General features: G+C 46.0%; 2 protein-coding genes across 3 annotated transcripts in view; one reads left to right on the top strand and one right to left on the bottom strand.

Annotated features, from left to right (window-relative positions):
• LOC146802090 (cytochrome P450 26A1-like) overlaps positions 1-12,006 on the bottom strand; it is an 83,825-nt gene that overhangs the window by 47,449 nt on the left and 24,370 nt on the right. The window lies entirely within an intron of this gene.
• SLC7A1 (solute carrier family 7 member 1) overlaps positions 8,346-12,006 on the top strand; it is a 509,165-nt gene continuing 505,504 nt past the window's right edge. The window contains exon 1 of one of the 2 annotated variants that reach the window (XM_085621651.1): positions 8,346-8,517. The gene's annotated coding sequence lies outside the window, so the exon portion shown is untranslated. The remainder of the gene's footprint in view (positions 8,518-12,006) is intronic. The other variant, XM_085621652.1, reaches the window with a different exon arrangement.

Raw genomic sequence — 12,006 nt, 5'->3', positions numbered from 1 at the left:
ATGGTAACAAACCAGCTTATGGACTGGGTTGAAGACAACAACGCCCTTTCTCCTTACCAAGCGGGATTCAGGCGAGCAACCAGTACCATCGATCAGGTCTTCCGCTTTACCATATTAAGGTGGAAGACCGTTGTACTGGGAAGGGGCTGCCTGTACGTCGCGTTCGTCGACCTGCGGACGGCGTTCGACCTAGTCCCCCGGTTTAAGTTATGGTTGGTTTTGCAAAAGTTGGGGATCCCTGCTGATTTGCTAACATTAATTATGCGACTGCACGAATCCAACTTCGCTAGAGTCCAGTGGGGTGGAAGTGGAGAGACAACAGAGGATTTCCCAGTGGAAAGGGGTGTTCGACAGGGCTGTTCCATGGCCCCTTTACTTTTCTCGTTATTTATTAACGGAATCGTTGAGAGGATGCTGAAGGCTAGTGTTGATGCCCCATCGTTAGCGGACACCAGGGTTCCGATCCTGATGTTCGCTGACGACACTCTTATCTTGTCTAAGACCCCCATGGGGCTGCAACGTGCATTAAACATTTTTGATGCTTTTTGCACTGAGCATGGGCTAGAGGTAAATGTGGGAAAAACAAAACTAATGGCTTTTTCCCCCGGACGCAGGAACTACCCCAAGGTAACCTTAAACAGCAGTAGGTTAGACATTGTCAAAGAATTTACGTACCTGGGTGTACAGATCGCAGAGGGCATTGGCTGGACGCATCATGTAGATAAAGTGGTCTTAAAGCACCAGCAGCTTTCTGGTGCTTTAAGGGGGGAACACCGCAAATCCAAAACAAAACCCATAAAACCCGCATTAATAGTGTACGACGCGAAGGTTTTGGGTGCCACATTATATGGCGCGGAGCTATGGGCCTGGGATGGTTTAGCGGCTCTTCAGACTTCAGAGAACAAGTTTATGCGAGGGATTACAAGACTCCCACAGAGTACCCCCTTAACCCCACTGTTTTTGGAGTTAGGTAGACGCACCATTGTAGATAGAGCCCGATTGCGCCCAGTCCTTTACTGGAGACGTCTCTGGACGACTCCAGAAATAAGACAATATGCGGAGGGTTTTCAATGGATTATCAAGGAAGATACCTTCCATAAGATAAATGTAACACAGGGTTTTAGTGGTAAGCTGCTGATAAGTTAGCAATAGTGAAATATAGCACTCATAAAGCCATCACAGATGATGTTGGGAGAGGAAATGTGTTTGCAGACCACACAGCTAAGGAGACAGCTCGATCAAAGATGAAAAAGATGTTTGTGGCAGGTCCCACTAGGTGGGTCCCAGACAATGGAATGTTCGAGGAAACGTTGGAGTATGTCAGGGAAAATCAGGGTGAGGCAACTTTAGATGAATTGGCCATGTGGGAGAAGAGAACAGGTCGTTTGGACGATGGGTGTTGGACTGGTTTGTCTGGTCAACAGCGATGGTTGCTCCCCAATGCATATGTACTCCCTGCTGTCACCATGGCCCAGCGCATATCAGTGCCAAAGGGATATGCAAGCTACTGGACCCAGTATGGCAGAATGATGATATCGCTAAGGTAGCCACACACCTAGTGAAGCATTGTATCATTTGTTTGAAGCATAACCCAGGGAAAGGTACTCCTACACCTGCTGGTAACTTTGCACCGCCTTCCATTTCAAGGTTCTCCAGATGGATTTTGTCGAAATGGAACGAGTGAATAACTTGAAGTATGTGCTGGTAGTGATTTGCACATTCAGTAAATGGATTGAGACTTACCCCACTCAAGAGAATACCGCCATGGCAATGGCGAAGGCACTTTTAAAAGAGTTCTTCCCTTGCTATGGATTGCCATGCGTGATTTGGAGTGACAACGGAAGTCACTTCAATTCAAACGTCATTGAATTGGTGTGCAACAGCTTGCATATTAAGCAGAAGTTTCATGCAGCGAACCACCCCCAGTCAGCAGGCCTAGTTGAGAAGTACAATGGTACTCTCAAGCTGAAACTAGAAAAGATCCAAGAAAGCACAGGATTGCGATGGCCAGATGTGTTACCCTTGGCCTTGTTATCTACCAGAGCGACAGCGCACTCTAGAACAGGGTTGTCCCCGTACGAAGTGGTCTTCGGGCGCCCTGCTAATGTCTGGGGCGTCCCAAGACCCAAGCGCTTTTCCGAGACAGAGTACCCCCTGCTTGTAGACTATTTGTCCGAATTGTCTAAAGATCTTTGTTCTCTTCAACAACAGATACACGTCACATTGCAGCCAGGGGCCTGGGCATTGAATACAACTTGGTGATTATGTCCTGATTAGGAAATTCCAGCGGAAGAACTGTTTGGAGCCGAGGTAGAAGGGGCCTGTCATCATTCTTCTCGTCACTCGCATGGCTGTAAAGGTAGACGGCAGAAAGCACTGGATCCATGCGTCACATGTGAAGCAGGTGCCTCTCGCGCTCCCGTATAACCGCTGGGTCAATGAAGGCATCGCTGATCGGGAATGTGAGAGGATGCCATGCTTCGTTTCCTTCTCTGACGCCCGGTTGAGGTGGGCGCAGACGGATAAAGAGAGTGACGCAGCTCTGTTTGAGGCGATCCCCCTGGAGATAAGGGCTGCCTGATGACACGGTTTCCAATCCCTATACACCCAACTCTGAGTCTCAATGCCCGCCTGATTCTGAGTTTCTGCCCCTTTTTGTTGATGAATTTTGTTGATGAAACAGTGCCTGCTGTGATAAAATATAATCTGAGGCCCCGGAAAAAGGACAGTGCACCAGCCGAACAGTCCAGGAGTTAGGGAAAGGCTTGAGCATAGGGCGCAGGCGTCGTGCCTAAGCTGTTAGTATTAAGATTGGAGTAAGCTACACTGGTGCACTGCCCTGGACACTGGACAGGATAGTTGAGGGCACTTGCCAAGGAGGGAGGGTGCCCTATCCTGAAAGAAGAGGATTTGTTTTCTGCAAGGCCAGCTCCTTCGTAGGAGTGCTTCATAGCACCGTCGTTGATGAACAATAGGAGCCTACCACTGAGGCTCTAAACGGACGCTGAGCGATTTGTGCTCAATGGTACTGTTGTTGCAATAGTGGCTCTAGCCCGTGACTTTTTCTTTCCCTTGTGACACCTATAAGTTGCCCTTAAAGTATTCTAAATGTATCCCTTTGGTCATTCTATCCCCGATTGCAGCTCAGCGTCCCATTTCAAATGGTCCTGTTTGGTCTTCTTGGTCCATCCAGACTAAAATGGGGTTTGTGGTTATAATCTTGCTTTCTTTGATATTTGTATTTGGGGTGCTGTTCTTCCTGGAAGAAAAATATCCTGTGCATGCTTGGATAAGTACTACGCCAACACCACCTGAGCATATTTTTGGTACCTTAGCGCCTCACAAAGAAGAGCACTGGAAGTCCTATAAGGATAATGTTTTTATTCAAATGTTGCACCAAACGCATACTGTTTATAATACAACAAAATCTTGGGTGTGTGGCCGGTTACCTTCTGTCACGCATCAAAGTGAGAACTTGTTGCCTATGCCCTTATCCTATGTTCATAGTTGTGAGGGATGGTTCATCTTACTTAGTTTGATTCGCTCATTCTCTCATGTTGACTCCTTGGACAAAAGAAGTACCAGTTCTCATTCTTTGACCGTGAATGTATATCCACAACATAGGTCTCCACCTGGTGTTTCCCCTGGAGATGAGCAGTTTGATCGAGTATTCTTGAGTTCTTGCCTCAGAGCAGCAGACCGAGGTAGGAAGGCCAACTGAACTGGGATGGATAGAGATAGGTTTTCGCTGTTCAATGTATCCGAATATTACCATTCCTTCCAAGCCCGCAATGTCACTGAAGATAAGCCCATACCCCTGGCAGTGGTAGACGTATTGGCTCCTTTTTGTGTTCAAGGGTCGGGAGACATAGAGGTGGGGCACAGTAGATGCAACACCACTTCCATATTGAGAATGCCCAAAAGTCTGCCCTTGATCCCACCACCTAATGTCTATTTCGTTTGTGGTGCTCGTGGTTATGTGTTGCTCCCTGAGGGATGGTCCGGGCGATGCTACCTTTCTTACCTCTTTCCCCCAGTTTATATAGCCCCTTCTAACTACTACAAAACTCATTGCTTACACTGAAGGGGTGTCCTAGCCTCCCGAGTTAAGAGAAGTCAACACAGACGTTATTGATCAGACAGATACTTCACTACAGCAATATACTGACATAATGAAGGGTATTCTGCCGTTCTGGGTCCCATGTTCAATGGCCGTAATATTTGGCGCTTGGCCAGAGTAGTTGAGGGAGTCATTAATACAAATGCAGGCATACTGACCAATATTACAGTCGAGCTTCAGGCTACGAGGCTCGTTGCTCTTCAAAATCGGATGGTTTTAGACATCATCCTAGCAGATAGGGGTGGAGCCTGTCGCGTCATCGATAGCGCCCCTACTGTCTACTCTGCAATACAGAAGTTACAGAGACTTGCTTCAAAGATCCACCAGGATAATGGTTCATGGTCCCTCTCAGGGTGGCGCTGGGGTCTATTGACATCATGGGGTTGGAAGATACAGATGGTTCTAATAGCTATCGCAGGTGTCATCTTTACATGTTGCCTATGCATTAATTGCCTTCCAGCAAGTTGCACTTATTGTGTGAGCAAGCTCACCCCTACTCCTAGGCTCTCCGGACGTGATAATAAAGTCTCTACTATGATGATGCAGGGTATCCAGGATTTAATGCTCATAGATGAGGGGATATTTGAGTATTAGTTGTATTTTCATATTAAAAGTGTTGCTTTCCTTCTAGTGCTTCATGATTGTCACATGCTTACCTATGCATTCGCTCTCCACCTTAGAATTGTAAAGACCCTACCGGATAGCCAAATAAAGGATTTAGCCACTTCTGCTAAAAGGAGGGTCTGTTAGGTTTGAAATTCCCATCCCTGCAACGTATTCGTCCCATGCTATATTAGGTTAGCAGTGCGTGGCTAAATAGATGCCATTTGTATTCATGTTATACAACCCGCTGAGTTATCCCTGTGATGTTCAGGCCTCAGTTAGCAAGTGTGGCTCCATTTTGCATTTCGTAATCCCTATTAGGCTGCTTAGACTATGCTTGAGTTAGGCCTTACTGCTCACATTGCTTGCCTCAGCAGAACACTGTATTTCGTTATTATTTTTTCCTTCTACTCAAGGCTGTTTTCTGACTTACTAATGAATAGGCCATTTTGCCCTGGCACACTTATCTGAATGTGTAGTTTCTGCTCCCACGTTAGGAGACACTGGGACCCAGCGACGTGGCTTTGAGGCCCTGATAACGTGTACCCAACTGGCAGGTATTAGCTCATCCTACTGTGCCTCTATGATCATGTTCGGCTCAGGCCGGTAGTTTTCCATTATGGGCGTGGTTGAGGGCTTCACGAGAGGAATGATTATCCACCGTAGACGGTTTTGGGGTCAGTCCCTTGGAAGACATCTTAGGGTGCAGGTCTGATTGGACTCCTCTGCAGAATATTGGCAATAAACATGTAAGTTTGTATTCTCTATTGTCTGACCGACTCTTCATTCTTGGGAAGGCATAGCAGGTGGTTGTAAGTAGCCCGCATGGCCCCTAAGGGCTACGTCCTTCAGAAGACGCTACAACCTTGTCATTTACATACAGCAGAATTAGTATAAGATGACCACCTAGTTTGCGTGGGAACGATCTTGGATTGTATGATACTTTGTCCAAAATCTAGAGGTTGCATAAGATGGGTGCTAAAACAAATTATTGTTTTAAGCATCAATGGTGATTTTCTTTGGAGGGGCGAGGGAGCTATTATCAGCCAGTTTTGCCTGGAAACAGGTGTCCAATACAGTGTGTGAATGGCTTGTATTAATATACTTGCAATTCCCTAAAAGTTTAGTTTGTGCCAGAAACTATTTCTGTATGACCTGTCAAGCACAGTCCTAAAGTCGAGGAAGCAAGTATTTAATTCTCACAGCAAGGGTGTAGCTTGCTTATTTATTAGCATTGAGAGTGTTATGACATTATCAATAGTGAGATGTGTATCTTTAAAGCCTGTTTGAAACCATGGTTTGAGGTTTTTATCACCTTCCCACTTGAAGTGGTAATTTAAAAGTAGAGAGGCGTATAGTTTGGCATGGTCAAGTAGATCAACCATCCTATAGTTTGAAGGTACGGCTCTAGTATGGTGGACTGAGTGGAACTCCTTTCCATGACGTTGACAGCAAACCTGTAAAGTAACTGTATATGGGATGACGACAGGAGGTCCAGTAGTCTTTATAAGACTTATATAATGAGCACCCCAAGGAGTCAGGCAGCAGGCTTAAGCCTATCGGCAGATCCTTTTTACCCTTTCACCAAGCATGCATGGGTGGGTCTCACAACAGAAGACAGAACCACCTCATGCCTTCTATATACTGCACATGCATTAGCACCAGATGCAAAGAGACCCTGTGCTGCCATTTTAGTGGGAGCCATCCCCACCTGCTACACAGAGGCCGTGGAACTTCAGGACCAAAAGGTAAGTGCGCAGCACACTGCTCCTTCTCAAAGGCTGTCTTTATTGCCTTTGTTGACCTGTCTGTCCATACGGTGTACTCAGAAACACTCTGCTCTACGTCATGCACCTCACCTGCTTTCACCGCCCACCTCCTTTTCCTTAACAGAGGTGGAGCAGGCCAGCACTGCTGCTGCACTACATACGCACCTGGGTGGCTTTATCTTTTTAGGAACACAGGCCTGCTTTCGAAAACATGACCACTAAATCTTCCTGTCTCCTCATTCCACACGATCTACAAAGCATTCAACACAGCATTCACTCTATCATCTTGCATTTTACCATAGCAAAATACTCTCCTCTTGTAACACTCTAGCCAACCCGGACACTGTCTAGCCTCTTAACTAACACTACCCAGGCCTGCCAGCATGCTTTAAATTAACCTATCCCTTTCGTCCAGTAGCAGACGTAGCACCAACTTACTTAGAAAAAGACACTTCTGCACAGTCCGTACACTGATCCCTTCAAATCCTGCCCTCTATGCCCGTGCCCCATACATGCCAATATACCCGAATTAGGTGGGTGACTCCCTATCTTTGAAGCAAAAAATGGCTTTGTTTTGGCAGTCTTGCCCCGCTTCAATAAAAGTCAATGGGGGAAATACATATTCCCGATTTGTTTTTTAACCCCCCACATTCTAAAATGTTGCTATGCATCTTGCCCGCTGCTGGGTGTTTCGATTCCACCACCCACCTGAGAAGCCTACGGCGTTAGGGACACAACTCCTGCCTGCCAAAGCCCCCCCAATAGCTAACATTTTTACCAGAAAGAATATATGTTCAATTTGAACGGAGCAATGAATTAACTGAAATGTTAACTACTCAATAAAAAACAACGAGGACGAGTCCTCTTTGAAGGCACCATGATAATAAAACAAGGAACCCTGTGTTTCCAGACATACAGGATATGCAAACCTACGCAGCAACAGAGCGACGCGTACACGTGGAGCGCTCCAGTTTTGCAAAGCGCACTGTAACATGTCCTGTGCAATGCAACCATCACATGTGGGTACACTGCAAACAGAAATGCCCCAGAAGCATATAACAACGTGGCAGCACTGAATTAAACGGCATAACCTCGTGATCTCTTAAAAATACGCTCTCGCCCGATTCACGCCATCCCCTCAATGCTTTTGCATGTGTTTCATCTGTTAAGCGCCACCTGTGCCCTGCTGTGCTGCAAACGGCAGCTGCACTCGTAGCTCTCCCGCTGGAGGGAATTTCTGTGAGGGAGGCAGAGACCACCAAAGAGTCAATCTGTCACAGCGAACCCTTCAGCTGTCAGAACGTACTATTCACCGGCGACCTCATGCGGAAACGTGCACGGACTCGGTATAACCCTATCGCCGGTCCAAGTGCTGCTGCATCATCTCTTCCAGGGCGGCAAGCGATTTTTTCTGATGCAACAGCGGGGGCGGCACCATAAGGGCGGTGAAGGAGGGGGCAGTCTTTATTTTATCCAATCGGAGGCTTTTTTTTTTGGAAGGCACGTGAAGAGAATTTCCTCCTCATTTCGCTCCTGTCCTTGTCCTTGAGTATGAAGCAGCTTTCTAGTTGCTACCAATGACCGTCAGTAAAAAAAAACTCTTGTCTCTCTATGTCTTTGCACTCCACCCATCATTCAATATTTGGAAGAGCCCATTTAAATTCCATACACAAAGGCAATCAATGAGACGACAGGTCTGCATTGATTGACAGGCTGTGGGCGGCACCAAAAGGGCTCTGACCAATAACGTCTGCGATCGGGTATTAAACAAAAAAAATCCGCCCAACCGTAAATAGCCCCTCCTCTCCTTCGGAAGGAACTGCCCACCATGTCGAAACACCGCCCGCCCAACCGCATGTGGGCTGGCGCTCCAAGCGGTGTGCGCCTTGTCTTCGCGCTGCTGCTGGAGAAGGGGATCCCATAGAAGGCCACCGGCTGCTGGCTACGTCTCTGGCACGGCACAGAGAGCTTCCTCTCCATTGAGGAGGCGGGAGAGCACACGCAGGAAGGACCCGTCAGTGGCCGGTGAGTAGCTAGAAAAGGGGACAGGCATGGTCAGGTCAGTGACGGGGAACGTGCTGGGTTCTCATTGTCAGGCAGAGGCAGGGCGGGGGCATGCCAGGTGCTGGCAGGGGCCCGCGAGCTGCCATGAGGCGGCAGTGACAGAACGATGGATCGTGTTCACCTTAGGCCAAGGGCAGGTAGACAGGTGACGCGCAGCAGTGTGAGTTGCCAAAGGGTACCATAGTGATGATGTCTATGTTATTAGTTGCATACCAAGCAGGGGCCGGCAACAGCTTGAGAGTTTTGAAAAGCCGACAAAGTGACTCCCTGGCCACCTGCTTCTGAATTTCAACCTATCTAGGCTCCTGACAACTGATCTCATGTGGTAATGTGATTTGGTACATCCTTGGATTATATAGAGATGGCTCTTAACCATCAGTATTTAACTGATAATACTCACTTATATTTATTAAAAATACACACACTCGCCATATCCAGGCTGAGTATATGTGGGATCACGTTTGTCCTGCTCTTCTCGTGCTGCCCTGGCTGCCACACTACGAACAAATACAGTTCAAGTCCCTGTATCTTGCCACGTATAATCGATTACCCAGTTTTATCGCTAATTGGTTTAGGAAGCTCAGCATCCTAACACTTTTATTTCGCACAGGCAACAAAAACTTTTTCCCAAATTCAGAAAGAATCGTTCTGACAGCTGTTTTTTCAGCAGCTGAGCTGAAGTACTTTTCCACGTATTTTAAATTTTTTCAAAGCTACTGGGCTTTTTGGAAACTAGTATAAATGTACCTGCTTAATGCACTTGTCAGTGGTCTGTAGATGCATTCTAGAATTAGAGCTACAAGCTAAGTGTTTGCTCAGGCTTGTAACCTATGATAAACGAGAGGTAATACCCCCAACATCTGTGCCCAGCTGGCTGTGCCTGAAGGAACGTGTTTGGTACTATTAATTGGATATGGTGTCATGTAAGGTTCGATGGTCTTAGAGCACAGGGTGCAATATGATTGGCAGGTATCTAAGTGCAGGCAGTGCTGTGTTCGGCACAATGTGGACAACAGGCAGGAAACATGAGAACCTAAGTGTTTCATTAGAGAACCGATAGTAACATGATTTTATACATGCATAAGGTGCATTGATAGGAGTTAACGCCATGTGTTGAATTTATTTCTTCATTTGTTTTGGGCATGCACTGGCAAAAGTGTCTCACTTGAGATCTTTGCCTCTTGACTGCAGTGTATTTCTAGTTTCCCTGTCAGTGTTTATGCTGCGGCTGGTGATGTTTGTTCTTTAGCGCTGTCTGCTTCCCATATACTCTACCAAACACTGTCAGTTAGAATAGTTGAAAAACTTTAAAAGCGTAGTCCAGACTTGATTAATTTATAGCACAATTACTGCTATTTATTTTAAGGAGGGTTTGCCTTTTATTGTAGTGATGAATATATATCCCAGACCACAGCAGGAACGCTGGGTATTAGTATAAGAACTAGTGTATGTGAACAAGACTTCTAAAGTTTTTCCTTCCACAAGAGCCACCAAGCTCAGTTCAGTTACAAAAAATGTGCGGAACGGTTGCTATGCATTCGGACATTTGATTTTAGCTATGGACACATGCAGAATTTTCAGGGAAACAAGTTAGCATTTTATTGGATTCATCAAAAAAGACCAGCTCATGATGGAAATTAATCCCCTAAAACAACTATTCTCAATGTTTGAGCAAACGTGTTATAATTTGAATTATCACTGATCAATAGAGACATATCTAATCTTGGAACTTGTATTGCAATCATTGGGTACCCTGATTTGTAATGGAAACCTTCCGTATGCACAAAGATGTCTCTATATCATTTCTTTTACAACCTCACGGAATTCTTGTTGGCATGTCACATGGTATGTACAGTAGGTGTTGTAACTAAGCTCTCCATTCTCTGTGGTCCTCGAATTCTGTTTAGTCATGTTGTGTCCAATGTAAATATCTGGGGCCCCTATCTAACTTCCATATTGTGGCCAGGGTTACCGGATGTCTCTTTTCTACATGACACAACCCTTTTTGACTGGGGGCGGGGGGAGGGGGGAGGGGGGGAACATTCTGGTTAGTCCAGTTTATTTAAATTAAACTGAATCAAGATCAAAGTTGCACCAATTCGTTTAGTGAGAGCCCCTGACTGGAACTTTGGTTTCCCTATGATGTGGAGTAATCCGGTAACCCAAGTTATACCTGCACTCACCATAGTGTGGAGGCGAGACAGGCTCACACAATTAGTCTATCTTTTAGATTCTGGAAGAATCTCAGCAACTAAAGTATAGCTTTAGCTGAAAGTTTTGTTACTCCCTTCACTATGGTGATTGCTTTGCCCCAGAAGCCTTGCACTTGTGTGCAGTTCCCGCCATATGCAGGAGAGCTGATACCTGGGACGTTAGCTTTGACAGTGGATGAAGGGGAAATAGATCATTTGTTCAGGAATGCAGTTCCCCTTCAAACATCGCTGGTGGCAAACCAGAGGTCGGAGTGGGTAGGATCTGTGGAGCACAACGTGCCTAAACTTTTAACAAGCATTTACAATGCAATGGTCTCGGCATTGGTAAAGTTAGAGCTATTGGCATTGCTCATGACATTATTTTTGTTTTATGTTTTTGTTTTTAAAACATTTAAAGAAACGGCATTGTCATGAGCAATGCCAATAGCTCTAACTTTAACAATGCCGAGACCGTTGCATTGTAAATGCTTGTTCCTTTTGTAACGTATCGTTTGCTACTTCTTGTATTCTGTTTGCTCTTGATACTTGCACAATTGTCACTATTGCCTCATGTAATGTAACGTTTGCTTTTGTAACATGCTCACTTGTAATTTTTCTCCTTCTGTATCATTACTGTTCCTATTGTGAAGCGCTCTGACACCTTCGGGTAAAGTCTGCGCTATATAAAAGCGCATTAAATAAAATAAATAAATTAAAGTAAAATGCAAATACCCCAGGGATATAGAAGCAGTCATACACCCTAGGGGCATAGAGTCATCCGAAAACCATAAAATTAGGGAGACTTTAAATACCCCAGGGATATGCAGTCATACACCCTAGGGGCATAGAGACATCCGAACACCCTAAGGTTAGAGAGACATGCAAATACCCCAGGGATATAGAAGCAGTCATACACCCTAGGGGCCTAGAGACATCCGAACACCCTAAGATTAGGGAGAATATCCCAGGAATATAGAAGCAGTCATACAACTTAGAGCTTTACACACAACTGAACACCCTAAGGTTAGAGAGACATTTAAATCTCCCAGGGATTCCGAAACGTAAATCCCACATGGATGCGGACACAGTTCCACCCCCAGGGGTGTGCATACAGGCATGGTGACGAGCCAGGCGTGTTCCAGCAGGATCAGTGGTAGAAAGTACCTTAGTTTCTGGAGTTCAAGTCCTCAGACACACGTGCCTCTGAGAGCAGAAAGGGAGCGCTGAAGTGCGCAGGGTCTCTGAGCTCGCTACAGCC

Source organism: Triturus cristatus, chromosome 8, assembly GCF_964204655.1.
Source record: "Triturus cristatus chromosome 8, aTriCri1.1, whole genome shotgun sequence".
Classification (NCBI taxonomy): Eukaryota; Metazoa; Chordata; class Amphibia; order Caudata; family Salamandridae; genus Triturus; species Triturus cristatus.
Note: the sequence above shows the minus strand (reverse complement) of the source record. Positions and strands in the feature narration are given on the sequence as shown.